The following is a 23,585-nucleotide window of genomic DNA, read 5'->3' on the forward strand; positions in this document are numbered from 1 at the left end:
CAATAATTTTTAAGAGAGTAAAGTTCTCCTGAGCCAAAAAGTTTGAAACAGCTATTGAGCCAAATTTATTTTTCTTCTATAAAAGCATCCAAGGGGATCTCAATGGAAACTCTTTCCTGGTCCCTGACCCACTTTGCTTTCTGAACCCTTGTGATTTATGACCAATCAACAGCTTGACCAGGTGAACAAATATACTGTAGGGACTTGGGTGAAGCCCTTTGTCTATTTGAGAGTAAACAGTGGATGGCTTCCATGATGACTAAGTTAAAATCTAGAAAAAACAAGCTCTCAGAATTCCATTCAAGTAGCCAACGCTAGTCAAATGCGGAAAGAGGAACAGATGAGACATTATTAAAACAAAGATGTTTTAGGCATTCATAATATGACACAGTAAAAACAGCATTGTCCTTGAAGCAAGCATTCTTGGAAGTTAAGATTTTATTTCTTGCTCTTCGACAGATCACACCTCTCTGGGACTCAGTTTTTGCATCTGTGGTTTACACTAGAATCTAATATTCATTCATTCATACACCTATTCATTCCTTCTTTCTTTAATTCAACAAATACTGATTAAACATCTCCTTGGCTCCAGATACATTAAGTATTGGAGGTTTATAGGCCAATCATCTAATATCTGACTCTGACAGTCTATGAGGAAGATGAATTACTTAAATTTCTCTGACTAAAATAGCTCCCCGTGTTCACAACTATCAATCTCTTCACCCTGGTAGGTGTATCTTCATAGCACTAATCATCACATGGTGTATTATACATATTATAGGGGAGGGGTACTCATGCCTTTGCTTCCCTGGTGGCTCAGGGGTAAAGAATCCGCCTTCCAGTGCAGGAGATGCAGGTTCAATCTCTGGGTCGAGAAGATACCCTGGAGATGGAAATGACAACCCACCCCAGTGTTCTTGTCTGGGAAATCTCACAGACAGAGGAGCCTGGCAGGCTACAGTACATGGGGTCAAAAATGAGTTAGACACGACTTTAAGCAACTAAACTCATTTCTATGCTTTTCATCAAACTATAAGTCCCAGGAGGACAGCAACTTCATTTTGTTGATCAAGGCTTTCCTGGCACATGGTTGATATTCAGTAACTGTTTGTTGAATGAATAAAAGAAAAAAAGAGTAAAAAAAAAAAGAGTATAAATATAGGGGAAAGAAACAAAAAAGTGCAAGAGAGAAAGAGAATGCCTAGGAAAACATATCAGTATATTTATTAAGGAAAGAAGGATGAGTTAAAATTCAGTGAAGTATTGGAGAGACAGAAGACATTTCAGGCAGGGGAGGAGCATGCATGAAGACTTAAAATGTGGAGTAACATGAAACTGAAAGTCACTCAATGCAGAGAGCTGAAGTGTGTGATCTGTAGGGCAGGAGGAGGGCTGTGAGAGATGGTCAGTTCTCACGAATGAATTTATGAAAGAGCCAGCAACGCAGGCCAGGATTCTACTTCCTTACCTGGGCAATGTGGGTTTCTCTGTGAACCGGACTAGCAGATACGTGGTTTTATTGTGGGAAGGTTTTTAGGCTTTGAAAGGAAAAAGATATTGTTTTCCTTCTCTCCACACACACTACTCTTAAGACTTCACTTCTGGCCTCCAAACGTGTGGATTTTTTCCCCTTACACGGTCCAATTCTCCAGCAACAACAATTTAACTCAATTTTGACACTATCTACCTAGAGTTAGTATCAAATGCCACAGGTTAAAGGGATCACTCCCACTCAATGAACATGAATTTGAGCAAACTCCGGGAGGTAGTGGAGGACAAAGGAGCCTTGCGTGCTGCAGTCTATGGGGTCACAAAGCGTTGGACACAACTTAGTCACCAAACAACAACAACAATCCCTAAGACTAATCCCTCACTTCAGACATCGGTTACAGGTCTGGGTTGTCACTTGCGCTTCTTATTGACTGACTGTAAACCAGAAGTTCCCAAGACCCCCTCTTCCCATTTGTTAATTTGTAAGAATAGCTCAAGGAGTTTAGAGAAACAGTTTACATCGTAGGTTATTGTTTTATTATGAAAGAATACAACTCAGGAACAGCCAAATGGAAGAGATGCATTTGGGAAGGAGCACAGAGCTTCCAAGCCCTCTCCAGGCACACCACCCTCCTAGCATCACCACATGTTCACCAAACTGGAAGCTCTCTGACCCCCAAGCTCCATGCCACATGCTAAGTTGCTCAGTCATGTCCGACTCTGTGTAACCCTATAGACTGTAGCCTGCCAGGATCCTCTGTCCATAGGATTCTCCAGGCAAGAATACTAGAGTGGGTTGCTGTGCCCTCTTCCAGGGGATCTTCCTGACCCAGGGATAGAATCCATGTCTGTTACATTTCCTGCATTGGCAGGTGGGTTCTTTACCATTAGCTCTACCTCGAAGCTTAGGAGCTTTTAGGAAAGCTTCATTATGTAGGCATGGTTGATTTAATTATTGGCCATTAGTGATTAATCCAACCTCCAGTCCTTCTCTCCCTGAAGGGTGGAGGGTGAGGCTGAAATTTCAACCTTTAATCACATGGTTGGTTTCCTTGGTAACTAGCCCTTATCAGTAGTTATCTAGGGGCTTTCCAAAATTCACTTCAGGAGTGGCTGAAAGGAACTCTTTGTAAATAACAAAAGATACCTCTTTCATCTTTATTACTCTAGAGCTATTTCAGGAACCAGGGCATGAAAAACAAAAGATGCTTCCATTTTTTCTTATTGCTTAGGCAATTACAAGGGTTTTAGGAGCAGTATGTAAGAGAGGAAGACCAAATTTATATTCCTTATTATAAATCATGGTATCACAGCCATCATTTAACCATGTGGATGATAGTATTATTATGATTATGTTTAATGTATACTGGATTCCTACTAAGTGAAGAACACATATATATCACCTCCTCTTTAAACAATTTTAAGAATTAGAGAGTATTACTAAATCCCACGTTATAGATATGTACGTTGGTGCTCGGAGGGATTAGAGAATCTTCCCAAATTAAGTGACAGAGCCAAACCACTGCAGTCAGTCTCTAAGGCGGCCCTCGATGAGATTCCCTCAGTCTCGGATTACCTCCTGAGGTTCCCGCCCATGGGCTTCCCAGGTGGCACTAGTGGTAAAGAACCTGCCTGCCAATGCAGGAAAAGTAAGGGACACAGATTCGATCCCTGGGTCAGGAAGATCCCCTAGAGAACCGCATGGCAGCCCAGCCCAGTATTCACGCCTGGAGAATCCTATGGATAGAGGAGCCTGATGGGGTACAGTCCATGGGGTCACACAGAGTCAGACACAACTGAACCCTTAGCATTCCCATTCGTGTGTCATCCACTCTCACACTGAAGTCAAAGCTGGTCTGTGTGTCCAACAAAACGTGGTACAAGTGATGGTATATGATTCAGAAACTAGGTTATAAAGGATATGGAGCTTCAACCTTACTTTTAAGTTGTGAATTATGAAGACACTCCAGCAGCCCTGTGGAGAAGTCCATGCAAAGAGGAACTGAAGCCTCCCATGAAGAGCATTGGATTCTCCAGTCCCCATCAGGCCTTCAGATGACTTAAGTCCCAGCCAGCATTTGACAGCAACTTCATGAGAAAACTCAAGCCAGACTGCCCACTCAAGCCGTGCCTGAATTCCTGATCCATGGGAATCGTGTGTGTTAGTCACTAGTCTTCTCTGTCCATGGGATTCTCCAGGCAAGAATCCTGGAGTGGGTAGCCATTCCCTTCTCCAGGGGATCTTCCCAACCCAGGGATCAAATCTGAGTCTCCTTCATTGCAGATGGATTCTTTACCATCTGAGCCACCATGAAAGCCCAGTAGGAACCATAAGAGATAAAAAATGATTTTGGCTGTATTGAGTCACTAAATTTGGGGTTAATTTATTATATAGGAATAGATCATTAATACAGTTGGGATTAGAAGTCGGATTTGCCTGAGTTGAGGACCAAATTTCTTCATCTTTTTTTCTCTCACTGTGTTTGCTTAGTTGCTCAGTCATGTCTGACTCTTTGTGATCCTGTAGACTGTTGCCCACCAGGCTCCTCTGTCCGTGGGAACTCTCCAGGCAAGAATACTGGAGTGGGTTCTCATGCCCTCCTCCAGGGGATCTTCCCAACCCAGGAATTGAACCAGGGTCTCCCACATTGTGGTGGATTCTTTACCGTCTGAGTCACCAGAGAAGCCCAAGAATACAGGAGTGGGTAACCGGGTAACCTATTCCCTTCTCTAAGGGAACTTCCCAACCCAGGAATCGAACCTCGGTCTCCTGCATTGCAGGCAGATTCCGGATTCTTTACCATTCTTTTCTCTCACTATGTCTGATTTTTAAAATGTCTTGTCTTATTGAGTGTGACCTAAACGATGGCCCAAGGAGTTATCAAATCCAGGAGAGTTATAGGACATGATATTGTTGCTATTTAGTTCTTAAGTCATGTCCAATTCTTGTGACCCCGTGGACTATAGCCTGCCAGGCTCTTTTGTTCATGGGATTTTCCAGGCAAGAATGCTGGAGCAGATAGCCATTTCCTGTTCTGGGGAATCCAACTTGAGTCTCCTGGATTGGCAGGTGGGTTCTTTATCACTGAACCACCAGGGAAACCCTATAGGACATGATACAAGATTCCAAAAGCACTCTATATGTCCAGATAAAAAGCAATTACAAATAAAAGCTGTTTTCCTAATTCCTCATTTTTTTGAAAGTTTCAAAAATGAATATGAAAACTTTTACTGAAGTAGATGAAATTTTGAAATGATTACTAAACCATGTTGCTTAATAAATCTGTTATACAAATTTTAAATTACATATTATAGAAAATAATGTTCTAATTTAGAAATTTTATTTCCCCCCACTCTAACATATCAATAAACCATTTTACTCATATTCTTCATATGCTTCTTTTACATCCTTGCTACAAATATCCATGGATTAACAGCAATGGCATCTTGGAGTTTGTTAGATACACAGAATCTCAAGCTCTCTCAGTTCAGTTCAGTTCAGTCGCTCAGTCGTGTCTGACTCTTTGCGACCCCATGAATCGCAGCACGCCAGGCCTCCCTGTCCATCAACTCCCGGAGTTCACTCAGGCTCACGTCCATCAGGTCAGTGATGCCATCCAGCCATCTCATCCTCTGTCGTCCCCTTCTCCTCCTGCCCCCAATCCCTCCCAGCATCAGAGTCTTTTCCAATGAGTCAACTCTTCGCATGAGGTGGCCAAAGTACTGGAGTTTCAGCTTTAGCATCATTCCTTCCAAAGAAATCCCAGGACTGATCTCCTTCAGAATAGACTGGTTGGATCTCCTTGCAGTCCAAGGGACTCTCAAGAGTCTTCTCCAACACCACAGTTCAAAAGCATCAATTCTTCGGAGCTCAGCTTTCTTCACAGTCCAACTCTCACATCCATACATGACCACAGGAAAAACCATAGCCTTGACTAGACGGACCTTTGTTGGCAAAGTAATATCTCAGCTTTTCAATATGCTATCTAGGTTGGACATAACTTTCCTTCCAAGGAGTAAGCATGTTTTAATTTCATGGCTGAAGTCACCATCTACAGTGATTTTGGAGCCCCCCAAAATAAAGTCTGACACTGTTTCCACTGTTTCCCCATCTATTTCCCATGAAGTGATGGGACCAGATGCCATGATCTTCGTTTTCTGAGTGTTGAGTTTTAAGCCAACTTTTTCACTCTCCTCTTTCACCTTCATCAAGAGGCTTTTTAGTTCCTGTTCACTTTCTGCCATAAGGGTGGTGTCTTCTGCATATCTGAGGTTATTGATATGTCTCCCAGCAATCTTGATTCCAGCCTGTGCTTCTTCCAGCCCAGCGTTTCTCATGATGTACTCTGCATAGAAGTTAAATAAGCAGGGTGACAATATACAGCCTTGACGGACTCCTTTTCCTATTTGGAACCAGTCTGTTGAATCAAAACATGCGTTTTAACTAGATGACCAGGTGATCTGGACAGATCTTGTGAAGCACCTGCTTTGGGCCCAGCATCACCAAGGCCCTTTCATGTGCACATTCACCTGCATGTAACTGTCTGCTCCACAGAGGTTTACTTTACTCATGGGGTCAAAATACTGGGTTGGCTAAACAATTTTTTCAGTTTTTCCATAAGATGGCTCTAGTAGAGTTTAGATGTCTTTAACTTCATTTGAAACAATTTTGTTAGATTGCATGGTGACACTGTCATGTCAGCAACACATTAAAAAAAACCTTATCAAAATTGGTGAATTTTTGTGTAGCCATTTTCATACTGAAGATAGAAGGAAAAAAGTGTACTATGCTTCATTACTTCAAGCAAGGTAAAAACTCATCTGAAATGTAAAAAAAAAAAAAAAAAAGATTTGTGCACTGTATGGAGAAGTTGCTGTGACTGATCAAATGTGTCAGAAGTGGTTTGTGAAGTTTCAGGCTGGAAATTTCTTGCTGGATAATGCTCCACAGTCTGTACACCACTTGAAGTTGATAGTGATCAAGTCAAGACAGTAATTGAGAACAATTAATGGTATACCATGTGGAAGATAGCCAACACACTCAAAATATCCAAATCAAGCATTGAAGATAATTTGCACCAGCTTGGTTATATTAATTGCTTTGATGTTTGGGTTCCACATGGGTTTCCCTCATGGCTCAACAGTAAAGAATCCTGCCAATGCAGGAGACATGGGTTTGATCCCTGGGTTGGGAAGATCCCTGGAGAAGGGAATGGCAACCCACTCCAGTATTCTTGCTTGGAGAATTCCATGGACAGAGGAGCCTGGTGGGCTACAGCCCATGCAATCACAAAGAGTCAGACACTTTCACTTTTCACTTGGGCTTTCACTTGGGTTCCACATAAGCTAAGCAAAAAAACTTTCTTGACTGCATCCTGCATGTAATTCTCTACTTAAACATAATGAAGATGTTTGGTTTTTAAAACAAATTGTGACAATGAAACAACTGTGGTGATGAAAAGTGGATACTGTATAATAATGTAGAACAGAAGAGATCATCAGACAAGTGAAATGAACCTCTACCAACCACATTAAAGGCCAGTCTTCATCCAAAGATGGTGATGTCCTGTGTATGGTGGAATTGGAAGAGAATCCTCTATTATGAGCTCCTTCTGGAAAACCAAAAGATTAATTCCAACAAGTATTGCTCCTAATTAGACCAACTGAAAGCAGCACTTGATGGAAAGCACTCAGAATTAGTCAACAGAAAACACATAATCTTTTATCAGGATAATGATATCATAGGACCATGTGTTTCTTTGGTGACAGGCAGAAATCGTTACAGCTTGGCTGGGTAGTTCTGATTCATCCACCGTATTCACCAGACACTGCACCTTCAGACTGCTCTTTAGTTCAGTCTTCACAAAATTCTCTTAATGCAGAGTATTTCAACTCCCTGGAAGACTGTAAAACGAACCTGGAATAGTTCTTTGCTCAAAAAGATCAAATGTCTTGGAAAGATGGAATTCTAAAGTTGCCTGGAAAATGACAGAAGGTAGCGGAACAAAATGGTGAATACGTTGGTCAATTAAGTTCTTGGTGAAAATGAAAAATGTGTCTTTTATTTTTACTTGAAAAACAAGGAACTTTCTGGCCAGCCCATAGAAGCCTTGCGGCGGCTCCTCCCAAGCGGTAGGTCTTGTGTCAATCATGCCCGGAGGCTCCACCCCAGAGGAGGAGGAGCCAGAGGAGCCAGGAGCCCCGCTGGCTTTGAGAACCTGTCCCATTCTCGCCTTCGCCCCCACAAGGCTTCTGGGTAAGAATGAATGTTTTTTCTTTCTGTAGAGTGCCTTTCATTACTATTCCAGAACTACACTTATGCCTAAAACAGTCAATGCCCTTCATTAAATCCATATCTTTCCACTGACAGATCTATTGCACATTAATTTCGTGTTGTTTTTAGTCGCTCAGTCGTGTCTGATTCTTTGCGACCCCATGGACTATAGCCCGCCAGGCTCCTCTGTCCATGGGATTTGCCGGGCAAGAATACTGGAGTCGGTTGCCATTTCCTTCCCCAGGGCATCTTCCTGACCCAGGGATCAGATCTGCGTCTCCTGCATTGCCAGGTGGATTCCTTACCGCTGAGCCACCAGGGAATATTAACTTCACCTGACTTTATATCTCATTTAAGGGAACGAGTGGGAGGAAGTCATGTGACAGAGAAATGGAAATAAAGAGGAATCCCACATTGTAGTTTGATCCCAAATCATAATGAGGTATTGGAGTTTTAATAAAATATTTTTTTAACATACCAGACGAATACTTCTCAAATTTGAGAGCTATATTAACCTTTTAAAGGAAAAAACCTTCTCATAAAATCCCAAGAATATGTTGACTTCAGTGGGAAAAACACTCCCTTAAGAAACAAAAATCTTATTTTACAGAAAGACTTTCTCTGGATATGAATTATCACGGCAGATGCATGATCTCTTTATAACAAGATGATTTTATGCTATCTTTAAAATCAAAAATTCAGCATTTAAAACTCCTCACAAAACTCCCAAGCCTCAAAGAAATAGCAAGTCCCTCTCACCTGCTGCCTAGTTTGAGAAAACCTATGGCTTCCCTGGTGGCTCAGACCATAAAGCGTCTGCCTGCAATGCAGGAGACCCAGGTTCAATCCCTGGGTTGGGAAGATCCTCTGGAGAAGGAAATGGCAGCCCACTCCAGTATTCTTGCCTGGAAAATTCCACGGATTGAGGAGCCTGGTAGGCTACAGTCCACAGGGTCGCAGAGTCAGACACGACTGAGCGACTTCACTCGCTCATACCAGCCACAAGTCTCTTTCTATACAAAACCATTCCCAGTCACATACAGGGCCTTTGTGGGCTTTAACAGTGAAAGGAGCTGTACTTTTTCCTTTTGTGTGGTTTCAGGGGAATATATCACAGCCTAATGCTTTTCATTTGTTTCTGTAGACTATTGTTAATCTGCCTTCCGTTGGTCTGGGTTTGCTGGCTGTGTGACTGGCAGGCGAAATCTTCAGCTTTGTTTTGCAGAAGCTTTTAAGCCCCACCTGCATTCCCAAGTGTCAGGCAGCCCTCTGGGATGGGTTCTCTGACCTGGAGATACCCGTTCCAACCAGTCAGCCGTGTTGCAAGCACTCCAGGGCCTTGGAGGAGCTTTGTCCTCTGAGGCTGTTGGCTGCCTGGAAATCTGAGTCATGCTTTTATGATGACATCTGGTTGCTTGCCATATGGTATCTCGAGGGGTCTGTGAGCATTTTCTGCAAGAATTCAGCAGAATCATGTTACAGCGTCCAGGGTCTAAGAGAGGCATTTGGCACTGATACGAGAAACACATTACTTGGTGACCTTCTTAGACACCATATGGAAAAGGGGAAAACCTTGGGAAAGCTTGGGTTAACCCAGTAAGGGATGAAGCAAGGAGAGGAATGGCTGGGATGTCAAAGGGCTCATGGTGGATTTATTCTAAAATGTTGGACAGAAATTTGAGGGTGATACTTATTAATATATACATAGTTCCATTTGGTTCCTCTGTACACTATTGCTTTAAAAATACTGATCATTAAAAATCACATGGACAATGTATTGTTATTCTTATGACTGGAAGGAACAGTGTCAGATCTGGATGCTGTCTTTCAGCAATAGGATGACAAGTGACTTTTTTGTTGCTTCTGTGTATTTCGTGTAATTTCCAGAGAAGCTGCGATGATGCAGGAGTAGGAATTTAGACTCAGACATTTGGTTCCACTAACACCTATGTGGCCTTGGGCAAGTTACTGACTCACTCTACTTTCATTTCCTTCTGTAAAAAGTGGGATAATAATACTAATAACATCTGCCTTTATGAAGCTCTTGTGAGGGCTGAATGAGACAATACAAATAAAGAACTTAAACAGTGCCTGGAACATAGGAACTACACACAAATTTTAGCTTGTGTTACTATTATTACTGTATGCCATTGACTCTAAGATTCACTTTTTCTTGCTCCAATGTGTAGTTTCTAATTGGGATGTATCTTACGTTAGATGCTGTGACATCGCTTAAAGGACAGTTCTTTTTTCCTATCTTGATGATACATGAGACAGAAACTCACCTTATGTAGTACTTGGTGTTAGCCGAGTAGTTATTTCTGACTCTCTATTTCCTGTGATGGATGTGATGGAATAGCATTTAGCTCTGATTCTTTTGGCCTGTCTCCACCCTCTCCCTTCCTGCCTCCCCAGCTGGAGAGCATGGTGGAGGCTGGGCTGCAGGGACCCACCGCTTCCTTGCCTGGTCCTCTTGGACAGAGTATGGAGAGGTGAGTTGAATCTAGGGGAATGCTGGGCTTTGAGGCATTTTCAGAGAACCCGGAGAAATATATAAGGAGTAGAATTGATTTGGGTGCCAAAATAGCCATAAGATGGAGGGTTTAGGTGAGGCCACGTCACACAGATTTTTTGACCATCTGGTTTGATGCAGTCTGCATGGCTGTACAAGTAACCCCTAAGTGCTGTAGCCTGGACCAGAGTCTCTTTCCCTTGGGCTACATGGCGTTTTGAACTTGCTGGTTACTGCCGCTTATGAGGTTTGAGTCAAAGGCCTGTGGTTGTCTTTCATGAAACAGGAGACACAGTAAATGTAGGGGGTCCATGATTGGCCTCAGCAGACAGGCGTGAGGGGGGCTGGCGAGCAACCCAACCCTGGCCTTGCTGTCCTCCGCGGAGGTGCTGTCCCCATGTGGTGGCTTTGATATCCAGGCTGCAGTTCCTTGGATTACAAAGACACACGTGCTTCAGCCTCCTGGGCTTCCTGCAACACCAGCGAGCTTCAGAGGGATTGACAGTGGAGGGGCTGAGGCACTCATCCATTTACAGGGGAAAGAAATTGTTGTGAACACACTTATAAAACAGTGTTCTTTTGCTGCTTTTAGAATGTGATGTGGCTGGTGTGTGTGTGTGTGTGTGTGTGTGTGTGTGTGTGTGTGACAGAGGGTTTCAGTGATGAGTGCCAGACCTTGGTAGGGAGCATTAGCTGAGCTGTCTCAATTCCATTATGCCTCCAGACCAAAGAAGTGAGCTGTCAAGGAGCTTGTGCACAGATTCAAGACTCACTTTCCACCATGTGATATTAATAAGGCTCAGATTACAAGGCAGGACTTTTAGGACTAGTGAACCCACAGCAAGAGGTAGTAGAAACAGCTGCTGCTAAGTCACTTCAGTCGTGTCTGACTCTGTGCAACCCCATAGACGGCAGCCCACCAGGCTCCCCCATCCCTGGGATTCTCCAGGCAAGAACACTGGAGTGGGTTGCCATTTCCTTCTCCAATGCATGAAAGTGAAAAGTGAAAGTGAAGTCACTCAGTCATGTCCGACTCTTAGCGACCCCATGGATTGCAGCCTACCAGGCTCCCCCGTCCCTGGGATTCTCCAGGCAAGAACACTGGAGTGGGTTGCCATTTCCTTCTCCAAAGCATGAAAGTGAAAAGTGAAAGTGAAGTCACTCAGTCGTGTCCGACTCTTAGCGACCCCATGGACTGCAGCCTACCAGGCTCCTCCGTCCATGGGATTTTCCAGTCAAGAGTACTGGAGTGGGGTGCCATTGCCTTCTCCAGTAGAAACAGCATCTATGGCCAAAGATGAGAAAGGCCTGCTCACAGAAGAATGTAAATGCTCTGTATTATAGCAAACTGGGGTCTACATTCAAATTAATATTGGGGTGCTAGTGAGGTAAGGAGAAGGCAATGGGGTCGCACAGAGTTGGACATGACTGAAGTGACTCAGCAGCAGTGAGGTAAAAGGTACACTCTGATAAAAAATTATGTAACCTTGTCCCATTTAGACTAACACACACCTTTTGTGGTTATCTGATTCTGATTTCTATTTTACAGCTCTGTAAGTTGAAAATAACTGACGGCAATGCAAAATAACTGCTGTCTGCTGACATGGAAATGATTCCTTCCATTGATGGACAACACCTACCCCTCCATCCTATGCAAAAGCCAATTTTGTATCCGTTTGCATATTCACTTCAACATTCCTTACTCCATAAGAATTTGTGCTTCTTTGCCTTCTCCCTTGAACCAGTTGCTTATCTCTTTGGTTTACTCAGTGAGTTAAATAAAATCTTTACCTTGTATTCATTTTATATCTGTGTGTGAGTTATGATTTTGCATCTTTCGAAAATATCTTTTAACACTAGACACATGGAATTTAAAGGCAAAATTGAAACTTAGGAAATGTTACATACATTAGGTAGGTGAAAGTCCCCTCAAATAAGACTGGGGCTGCTGCTAAGTCAGATTTTTAGACTTTGCTCAAAGCACCAATGGCTTAAATGGTCTTCTCTGAGAAAAGACAGTAGGCATAGGTTTCTCTCCCAATCTAGAAAATTGATAGTTCCAAAAATAATCTCTTGCCAAGAGATATTTCCCAATTGACTTAAAGTTCAGAGGTCATGGTCTCTGGACAACTAATAAAAACTCTGGTGCACTGGCACAGCTCAAAACAAACTGGTACTTTTCTGTCAGTGCTGTTGAATCTCTGCTGTCTTCTTGCCAGCTCTTTTTGGTTTGGACTAGGTGCTAAGTTCCGGGAATATAATTTTGTTCCAGGCTAACTGTCCAAGGGACTAGGGATTGAGTCATTTTCTAAATCTGGCAGCTGTGGGCCAGTGCTATCATGATCTTGTATGTCTTACTAGCAATTAACTCTGGACTTCTTTCAAGCATGGTTTGTAAAGATTTGGCAATAAATAATACAGTTCTTATGAACTACATTGACAAGGCAGCTTACGCTATAGCTGCTGCAAGAATCACTTTGCCCAAGATGGAGAATCCCTCTGTTACAACTGAACAGGATAAAAAATTAGGAAGGGTGCATTTTGAATGTTAATGTCTTTTTAATTCTGAAAGGCAAGGGAAATTGATTTCCAACTTTTCATTTCTTTTGACTATAATGGCTCTAGATTCACTTTATAAGTAGGGCTTAATTTATGGACCTCAATTCCTCTTTGGGAATGAAAGGAAGTTTATAGTCATATTTCTATGTTGACCATTCTTTGTTGGACTAACTTTATATTGCCACTTGCTGTCATGGTGAACCTGTAACGAACTATGTTGGACGATGAGGCTGCTCAGGATTTGTGATGGGAAGCAAAAGGGGTAGTCAACATCTATAATTGGGTAGAAAGCGGCTTTGCCCTTAATCTACCTAATGTATTGTTCCGAGCCACTGGAGGCAAAATCAAAACTCCCACCACTGGTTCCAGGATGCTCTTCAAAGGGGAAGGCATTGGCATTGAGAGCAGTGATGGTGGGAGAGCACGGAATGGTACTGGCCAAGGGCTGATATTTTCCCTCAAGGGAGTGGCCACACCCCAGGATGAGTGGTTGCTGCTTCTGCTGCTGCTACGAAGTCGCTTCAGTGGTGTCTGACTCTGTGTGACCCCATAGATGGCAGCCCACCAGGCTCCCCCATCCCTGGGATTCTCCAGGCAAGAACACTGGAGTGGGTTGCCATTTCCTTCTCCAATGCATGAAAGTGAAAAGTGAAAGTGAAGTCACTCAGTCGTAGGACACAAAATTAGAGAATATGTTTCTTCCCACGCACACTGGATGTTTCCTTGCACGTGAAGCACAGTCATTAGGCACCACTTTCTCCACCCTCTATCTTATCACACCCTTGAGTTCAGAGACAGCATATACTCCATCTGAGCCTCCCTCCTGAGAGTGCGCTCCCCCAGAGAGAGCACATGTGCGCCTTCCTCCTCCCTGTGCAGAGCGCTGCCCGCACCGCGCCCTTGAAAGAGGGCCTAATTCCAGGTCCAGGGCCAGGGAGTTTACTGTCCACAAATACTGATACACCTTCTCCAGAATCAGTTTTTTCAGTAACAAAAGAGGTAATGGATCTCACATCTGGTTTTTGTTTGTTTTTTTTGGTTCCCTAACAACATGTCATTAATCTCAGAGCTAATGAGCGAGCACAGGTTGACCTGATTGTAAATCTTCTCTGTCAGTGGTGTGATGGTTTATGAGCTACTTTCTGTGAGTGCATGTTGAGCTCGTCGTGGGTCGGGCTGCCGGAGATCACACGCTTTTGAGCCCCGTGTGTCCCGTGCACTCACGAGACGTCATCCATTTATAAACACTTTTGCCAACTTGAGTGGCTCTGGACATCTTTTAACATCTTTTTGGTTTGGAAGCCCCTCTCTCCCTCCCAGTAAAAGGAGAGGGAGAACATCATGTTACTTATTTAAACTTTATAGTAGAGAAAAGGCTTTGTAGACGTGTTGTCTATTTCTGCTTCCTCCTTTGTGCATTGTCTCTTCCTTCCTCTTCCCCTTTCTGTTTGATGTGCCATTTGGTATATCTATCTTATAGTAAAGATCTGCAGCCTTTGTTATAAACACTCAAAATATTTATATCTATTTCTTTTAAATGTTATTTAAAAACTCAAGGAGAAGAAAGGTGTCATTTTTTAACTATCTTTGAATCCCAGTACTGTGCATTGTTATTTTAAATGGCACATATATTTTATTTAAAATTATCTCTTATTCAAAATAAATTAATCACTTTCCAAATCAGTTTCTTATATCTAAAATTAGCCCCTGAACTAGTGTGTGTTCATATATCCATACACACACACACTATACATTCATTTTCAATATTTGAATGAGAACTAATTTATCTAAGGAGACATTTTAATAATTCATTCAAGAAACAACAGCTTTGTAGAAAAATAAACCTTTATCTAAGGCCCCAGGATAAGGATTTAACCAAAATTCATCCACATTATAGCAGTTGTGTTACAGTCGCAGTCTCCAAATATATTATTGACCAAATCACTTCTCTTGCAGTGAGACACACACAAAACTGAACATGCACATATAATCACACAAGTGCACATATAAGAACATTGAGTAACAGATTTCTCACATTGTAACCAGCTTTTAAGACCCTGTTATCCCTGTTTTTTGGAGAAGGCAATGGCACCCCACTCCAGTACTCTTGCCTGGCAAATCCCATGGATGGAGGAGCCTGGAAGGCTGCAGTCCATGGGGTTGCTAAGAGTTGGACACGACTGAGCGACTTCACTTTCACTTTTCACTTTCATGCATTGGAGAAGGAAATGGCAACCCACTCCAGTGTTCTTGCCTGGAGAATCCCAGGGACGGGGAGCCTGGTGGGCTGCCCTCTATGGGGTCGCACAGAGTCAGACATGACTGAAGCAACTTAGCAGCAGCATCCCTGTTTTTATTTCTTTCAGCTATTTGCTCCACTTTTATCTTCCTCCATATCCCCATATTACTTAAGAGAGTATATATATATATATATTATATACATAAATATATGTACATACATATTACATATATACATTATGTATATACATACACACACATATATATTTATAGTTTCTTCTTCACAGTTGATATTATGATACTATTTTTATTTCAAATAGTAGTAGATATATTCCTTTTATCATCGGCAGAAGAGTTTAGGTGTCAGATCTTCAAGTGTTGCCAATGTGAAAAACAACAGCAGGTATTCCCTGGTGGTCCAGTGATGAGGACTCTGCTTTCACTGCTGAGGGCTTGGGTTTGTCCCTGGTTGGGGAGGAAAGATAACCCAGGATGTGGCCAAAACCAACCAACCAACCAAACCAACACCAAGAAAAACAACAGCATGGAGGAAATAGAATCCATTTGACAACGCACGGTAACACCCTCAGCTTTCCCAAAGGGGTTTGAGACCCATTTACCTCAGGAGTTTCTGGCCCTTTCCAAATCCCTAGCGGGTCTCCTGGGCGGCCCACGCCCCGTGCTCTCAGCTCCACTCTCCAGGGCGCTCCACTCTCAGCTCCACCATCCAGGGCGCTCCACTCTCCAGGGTGCTTCTCAGGCCTGCCGGTAGGCGGCAGTGTGGAGGATCAGCCGGGGGCAGGGGGCGGGGCGGGGGGAGGAGAACCACAGCCTCTCAGGATGCCCCTTCTCTCATTCAGACACCTCTTTCCTGCACCTTCTTTTGCAGGTGCTCTCTTTTCCTGCGGTGAGTCTTTTTTTTCCCTCCGGGAGCCCTAGCGTCCTCTCCACGGGCCTATCTTCTCATGATCACATAGCTCTGAGCCCTAGGTCAGGCTTAGCTGGGGCTCAAGCTAAGCCTCCTATTAACGTTTCCTAATTAGTTGAGGTGTAAATAGTGACACATGTATTCACTGGAAAACAGAAATTCAAAAAAGTTTTAGGTGGAAGTGCAGTTCAGTCTTCACTAATGTCCCAGTGTAATCTGAGCATGAGTCGAACTTTCCTTAATGACTCAAGGTCAACATTATAAACATGATTTCTGGCACTGTTTTATAATATAGCTCTTTCCTGCCAGTTGAAGGGTGCAGCTGTTTGTCTCCACTCCTAAACTGCGATGCTATTGAGTGTCCTGTTTGTTTTATTCATGGTTATATTGCCTCCCTTGCATCCTTTCTATCAGTTGTCATGTCTTGTAGTCAACATCCTTAGGAATTAGAAACTGGAAAAGAAATCTTAATGAACTAGATGTAAAATAAGAAATGCATGCACCTCCCATGCTAGTAAGGTCATGCTTAAAATTTTGCAGGCTAGGCTTCAGCACTATGCCAACCAAGAACTTCCAGATGTCCAAGATGGGTTTAGAAAAGGAAGAGAAACTAGAGATCAACTTACCAACACTCACTGGATTATAGACAAAGCAAGGGAATTTCAGAAAAACATCTATCTCTGTTTCATTGACTATGCTAAAGCCTTCGACTGTGTAGATCATGACATACCAAGGAAAGCTCTTAGAGAGATGGGAATACCAGACCATCTGACCTGTTTCCTGAGAAACCTGTATGAGGGTCAAGAAGCAACAGTTAGAACCCTGTATGGAACAACAGATTGGTTCAAGATTGAGTAAGGAGGATGACAGGGCTGTCTGCTATCACCCTGCTTGTTTTATCTATACTCTGAGCACATCATGAGACATGTTGGGCTGGATGAGTTACAAGCTGGCATGAAGATAGGCAGGAGGAACATCAGCAACCTCAGATATGTGGATGATACCACTCTGATGGCAGAAAGCGAAGAGGAACCAAAGATCTTCTTGAAGAGGGTGAAGGAGGAGAGTGAAAGAGCCATCTTAAGACTAAATATTAAAAAAACTAAGATCATGGCATCTGGCCCCATTACTGCATGGCAAATAGAAGCGGAAAAGGTGGAAGCAGTGACAGATTTCCTCTTCGTGGGCTCCAAATCACCACAGACGGTGACTGCAGCCGTGAAACTGGAAGACAGTTGCTTCTTGGCAGGAAAGCGACGACAAACCTAGAGAGTGTGTTGAAAAGCAGAGACATTACTCTGCTGACAAAGGTCCATATAGTCAAGGCTGTGGTCCTCCCAGTCAAGGCTGTGGTCTTCCCAGTGGTCATGTAGAATTGATGCCTTCAAACTGTGGTGCTGGAGAAGATTCTTAAAAGTTCCTTGGACAGCAAGGAGATCAAATCAGTCAATCTTAAGGGAGATCAACCATGAATATTCACTGGAAGGACTGATGCTGAAGCTGAAGCTCCAGTATTTTGGTCATCTGACGAGAACAGATGACTTGTTGGAAAAATCCCTGATGCTAGGAAAGATTGAGGGCAGAAGGAGAAGAGCACGTCAGAGGATGAGATGGCTGGATGGCATCACCAATGCAATGAACATGAACTTGAGCAAACTCCAGGAGATGGGGAGGGACAGGGAGGCCTGGCATGCTGCAGTGCACAGGGTTGCAAAGAGTTGGACACGACTGGGCGGCTGAACAACACCACCAACAAAATAAGATTAAATGGGCTCTGGTGAAAACTATTAGAGCTTCCCCATAAATGCTATGCATGACCTCGAGTGAATTTGTGGAGCCTTCATTTTGAGGTCTTCACTCTGGCTGCTCTGCTGCCTTTGTGGTTTAGTGTTTGGATCACAGCTAAATCTCTGACCTGTGACTATATATCCAGCTTTTTCCATGAGAGTCCTGATGCCCTAGGGTAATATATTAATGGTGTCCCATTTCATTCTCAAAAGTGTTCCAGATATGATCACAGATTCAGTAGTCACCCTAAACATGAGTGATAGCATCAGCGTGATTAAATGCTCTAGGAATTTCTTCTCTGAGTGATCTGTATATCAAGATTATACTTGGGTTCACAAAAGAAAAATTAAAAAGAAAACATGAAAATATATAGTGGAGCTCCATTCTAAAGATTTCTAGGTTTGTCCACCCAACAGAAAACTGAGATGGAAGATGGAGAGCTCATATTAATTACCTCCTGTTTACTTTGGTCTACATTAGATACATTCACATTTACCAAACTTGTTTAATCCTCAAAGTAGATGTAATTTCCTTTTATGTGAAAGAAGAATGAGCTCACAAACCTTAGAGATGACGGAAGGAAAGAAAAGATAAGCATTGTACCAGAGATGGACTTGTGTCGAGTTCTTTCATTCTGTTTGCAATCACAACATATGTTGATGTCATACAACCAGCTGGAGTACTTCTCCCTGGTAACTTTATAGGATTGTCCTTACTCGTAGTTCAGAGAAGGCAATGGCACCCCACTCCAGTACTCTTGCCTGGAAAATCCCATGGACGGAGGAGCCTGGTAGGCTGCAGTCCATGGGGTCGCTAAGAGTCGGACATGACTGAGTAACTTCCCTTTCACTTTTCACTTTCATGCATTGGAGAAGGAAATGGCAACCCACTCCAGTTTTCTTGTCTGGAGAATCCCACGGGCGGCGGAGCCTGGTAGGCTCCATCTATGGGGTCGCACAGAGTCAGACAGGACTGACGTGACTTAGCAGCAGTAGCAGTACTCTTAGTTAAGGGGCAGAGGTAGGGTAGGAGAAAAAGGTTTAATTTAATTCTGAAATATCTGGAAAGCCTTAGTTTGGAGGAAGTGCTGAATATTAGATCATAGCTTTAGGTAATTGTGAATCCTGACCGACTGATTACTGCTTTAGTTTCTAAGGTCTGTGGTTTGAAGAACATTTTAAAGTTTTTAATGAGTCAAACAAATGGAAAATCATGAGGGAAAATGTGACCTTAACTATGCTGGATATATCTGAAAATGCAAGCCTTCATTTTAACAAATGAAGGTTTAGAGCACAAAATAATAGTACTCTGAGGAATATGGGATGTATATCGATAATCATTTTTAATGTATTAATATACTAGAGCTTAACTAAGCCATTTGGGGGTTTTTTGTTTGTTTTTAAATTTTTTGTTGGGGTATAGCCCACTTCAGTATTCTTGCCTGGAAAATTCCATGGACAGAGGAGCCTGGTGGGCTACAGTCCTTGGGGTTGCAAAGAGTCAGACACGACTGAGCACAAATGCACACATTGTTCGTTTACAACGATATGTTAGCTTCAGGCGTACAGCAAAGTGAATCTGTTATAACAATTGCATATTTAGTCTTTTTTAGATCTTTTCCCACATAGGTCATTACAGAGTATGGAGTAGAGTTCCCTGTGCTATACAGCAGGTCCTTATCAGTTACCTATTTTATAGATAGTAGTGTGTGCGTGACAATCCCAGTCTTCCAGTTTATCCCTTCCCCCTTTGCCCCCAGTAACCTTAAGTTTGTTTTCTACATTTATAACCCTATTTTGTTCATTTAAGTTCATTTGTAGCCTTTTTTTAGATTCCACATATACGTGGTATTACATGATATTTGTTTCTCTCCGATTTACTTCACTCAGTATGACAATCTCTAGGTTGCCGCAAATGACATTATTTTGTTCTTTTTTATTCCATTGTGTATATGCACCACATCTTCTCTGTCCACGCCTCTGCTGGTGGACATTTAGGTTGTTTCCATGTCCTGGCTATTGTAAATAGTGCTGTAGTGAACACTGAGGTGAATGTGTCTTTTTGAATTATAGTTTTCTTTGGATATATGCCCAGGAGTAGGATTGTTGAACCATATGGTAGCTCTGTTTTTAATTTGTTAAGGAACCTCCGTACTATTCTCCACAGTGTCTGTACCAGTTTACATTCCCGCCAACAGTGTAGGAGGGTTCCCTTTCTCCACATCATCTCCAGCATTAATTGTTTATAGCTTTTTTGATGATGCCCATTCTTAGATTCTGGGTTGACAGTCCCTTTAACACTTCACAAACGTGAGTCACATCCTTCTGGCTTCTGTGGTTTCTGATGAGAAATCTATTATCAGTCCAATAGTTTCTCTCTGGTTTTTTAAAGGTTTTCCCTTATCTTTAGCTTTTAGAAGCTTGATGATGAGGTCTTGGTGGGAATTTCTTTAGGTTTATCCTATCTGAAATTTGTTTAGTTTCTTGAATACGTGCATTTTTGTCTCTTGCCAAATTTTGGAAAATTTTCAACCATTATTTCTTTGAATGCTTTTTTTCCCCATTTTTTTCTCCTCTCATTCCAGAACTTCAGTGATATAAACATTAGAATTTTTGTTAATGTCCCATAGGTTCTTGAGGCTCTGTTGATTTTTTTTTTCCAGTTTATTTTAAGTTTCATTGTGCTGTCTTCAGGTTCACTAATTCCTTCCTCTTTCCGCTTCACTGTGCTATTGAGCCCGTCAGTTGAGGTTTTCATTTTGGTTATTGTATTTTTCATTTCATCAGTTGAGGTTTTCATTTTGGTTATTGTATTTTTCATTTCATCAGTTGAGGTTTTCATTTTGGTTATTGTATTTTTCATTTCATCAGTTGAGGTTTTCATTTTGGTTATTGTATTTTTCATTTCATCAGTTGAGGTTTTCATTTTGGTTATTGTATTTTTCATTTCATCAGTTGAGGTTTTCATTTTGGTTATTGTATTTTTCATTTCATCAGTTGAGGTTTTCATTTTGGTTATTGTATTTTTCATTTCATCAGTTGAGGTTTTCATTTTGGTTATTGTATTTTTCATTTCATCAGTTGAGGTTTTCATTTTGGTTACTGTATTTTTCATTTCATCAGTTGAGGTTTTCATTTTGGTTATTGTATTTTTCATTTCATCAGTTGAGGTTTTCATTTTGGTTATTGTATTTTTCATTCCATCAGTTGAGGTTTTCATTTTGGTTATTGTATTTTTCATCAGTTGAGGTTTTCATTTTGGTTATTGTATTTTTCATCAGTTGAGGTTTTCATTTTGGTTATTGTATTTTTCATCAGTTGAGGTTTTCATTTTGGTTATTGTATTTTTCATTCCATCAGTTGAGGTTTTCATTTTGGTTATTGTATTTTTCATTTCATCAGTTGAGGTTTTCATTTTGGTTATTGTATTTTTCATTTCATCAGTTGAGGTTTTCATTTTGGTTATTGTATTTTTCATTTCATCAGTTGAGGTTTTCATTTTGGTTATTGTATTTTTCATTTCATCAGTTGAGGTTTTCATTTTGGTTATTGTATTTTTCATTTCATCAGTTGAGGTTTTCATTTTGGTTATTGTATTTTTCATTCCATCAGTTGAGGTTTTCATTTTGGTTATTGTATTTTTCATCAGTTGAGGTTTTCATTTTGGTTATTGTATTTTTCATCAGTTGAGGTTTTCATTTTGGTTATTGTATTTTTCATTCCATCAGTTGAGGTTTTCATTTTGGTTATTGTATTTTTCATTTCATCAGTTGAGGTTTTCATTTTGGTTATTGTAGTTTTCATTTCATCAGTTGAGGTTTTCATTTTGGTTATTGTATTTTTCAGCTCTGAAATTTCCTTTTGGTTCTTTATGTCTTCTTCCTCTTTTTGTCTGTTTTTTGATAAGACTTTTTTTCCATTTGTTTCAAGTGTGATGGTAAATCTTGTTGAAGTAACTTTATGATAGCTGTTTTAAAACGTTCATCAGATAATTCTAATAACATATGTGTCATCTCAGTATTAGCATTCTTTTACTTCCCTTTGTTATTCAAGTTGAGATTTTCCTGGTTCTTGTTATGAAATGATTTTTTTAAACTGTATCTGGACATGTTGGGTATTAAGCTGTGAAACTATGGGTCTTATTGAAACCTCCTGTTTCAGCAGGCCTCCTCCAGCATCACACTGGCAGGGGAAGGCACTGGTTCCCAGTTCCAGTCTCCACTGATAACCCCCAAAAGGGGAGAGGGCCCTTCCCAGTGAGCTGGGTGGGGGTGAAAATCTGAGCTCCCCACTGGAACTTTGCTGACAGGGGTGAGGGTAGGGTTAGTTTTCCCCATGATGTTGAGCCGGAGCTGGGTGGTTTTCGTGGAAAATTGTTCTGGCTTGCTAGGCTGACTTAGCTAGAGAGAACAAGACTTTAGCCAGAGAGAATAGGCTTTTCTCACTGCATTTTTTGCCTGCATCTGTTGGGGTTTCTGGGTTTCAGGCTTCCTCAGCGCCTAGTCCAGGATATAGGAGGCAAAGGAAAACCGTGAGGACCCACTGCCGCGTTTCTCAGGTTGCAAGATCTCTAGAGGTCTGCCTTCTCTCAGCCTTTCAGGGTTCTTATGTTGTTTATATACAATACGTGTACAGGGATCTGGCTATTCCTGGAGGAAGGAACAGGAAGAAATGCACCCACTCCAGCTTCCAGCCATGCTCTTTTAACTTTTGGTGTGCTCTCAGGGTCCAAATATTTTGAAATAACTTAGCTCCAGAAAGTTCTATAAACAAGGTAAAATATGAGGATTCCTGTTCAACTGGTTCCATCAACTAGTCACACGTTTGAGTAGTCATTTGTAACTGGGGATATTAATGTAGGAGCAAACTCACATTGACTAACTTACCTTGGTCTAACTTGCTTTTCCACACCGCATTCAGCCAGATACTATTGGTCAAATTTATTTCCTTTCCAAAATCATATATAACTTTTTAGGCTAAGTTCCTAGCTTCTAATCTCCTGACTGAATATAAACTTTTTTCCTCATTGCTGAATTAATTTCAGAGAAGTTTGTTTTGGATGTAGAAGTGAAACTACTTCCTCTAATCTCAAAGCACATTTCAAATAAGGGCTCCATTTGTAGCGTTTACCTGTGGGGTGTGGTTGCTAAGTAAATTTCAGGGTGTTACAAGTTCCTTTTCAAGAGATTATAAATTTTGCTGTCAGTGATGTGAGAGTCCTAAAGTAGGGCAGCGCCAGGTGGGGGACCTGGAATATATACCTGATTGGAGCCTCCAGAGTGGTGGTTTTGGCAAAGGGAATTAGGGAAGACCCCAGGTGATGAGGGAGCTGAGGGATGACAAGCAAAGGAAAATAAGTGCACGCTACAGGGAGTGAGAGAGTGCAGTGGTGCGGCTGAAGCTCCAAAGGCTGAGAGAGGAAATCACCAAAGGCACATATCTCGGAAAGTTAGTCAGTATGACTGACTTCGCCTATCAGGGTGGAGAAAGCCACATATTTTGTCCTGTCTTATGATACTCCTGGAGAAGGCAATGGCATCCCACTCCAGTACTCTTGCCTGGAAAATCCCATGGACGGAGGAGCCTGGTAGGCTGCAGTCCACGAGGTCGCTAAGAGTCGGACATGACTGAGCGACTTCACTTTCACTTTTTGCTTTCATGCATTGGAGAAGGAAATGGCAACCCACTCCAGTGTTCTTGCCTGGAGAATCCCAGGGACAGGGGAGCCTGGTGGGCTGCCATCTATGGGGTCGCACAGAGTCGGACACGACTGAAGCGACTTAGCAGCAGTAGCAG

The 23,585-nt window shown here is 42.0% G+C and overlaps 2 long non-coding RNA genes across 2 annotated transcripts; one reads left to right on the plus strand and one right to left on the minus strand.

Moving 5' to 3' along the window:
- Positions 1-7,598: 7,598 nt before the first annotated feature.
- On the plus strand, positions 7,599-12,083 carry LOC147365464 (uncharacterized). Its single transcript, XR_015135568.1, has 3 exons — positions 7,599-7,747; positions 10,181-10,257; positions 11,827-12,083. It is a non-coding gene; the product is annotated as an uncharacterized LOC147365464 (long non-coding RNA).
- A 3,265-nt stretch (positions 12,084-15,348) lies between these two features.
- LOC147365465 (uncharacterized) lies at positions 15,349-15,838 on the minus strand. Its single transcript, XR_015133575.1, has 2 exons — positions 15,695-15,838; positions 15,349-15,539 (listed from the first exon to the last, which is right to left on the minus strand). It is a non-coding gene; the product is annotated as an uncharacterized LOC147365465 (long non-coding RNA).
- Between the last annotated feature and the right edge of the window lie 7,747 nt (positions 15,839-23,585).

The sequence above is a fragment of the Bos grunniens genome, chromosome 10 (assembly GCF_055505025.1).
Source record: "Bos grunniens cultivar Pamir isolate PY7600 chromosome 10, Bosgru_T2T1.0, whole genome shotgun sequence".
Lineage (NCBI taxonomy): Eukaryota > Metazoa > Chordata > Mammalia > Artiodactyla > Bovidae > Bos > Bos grunniens.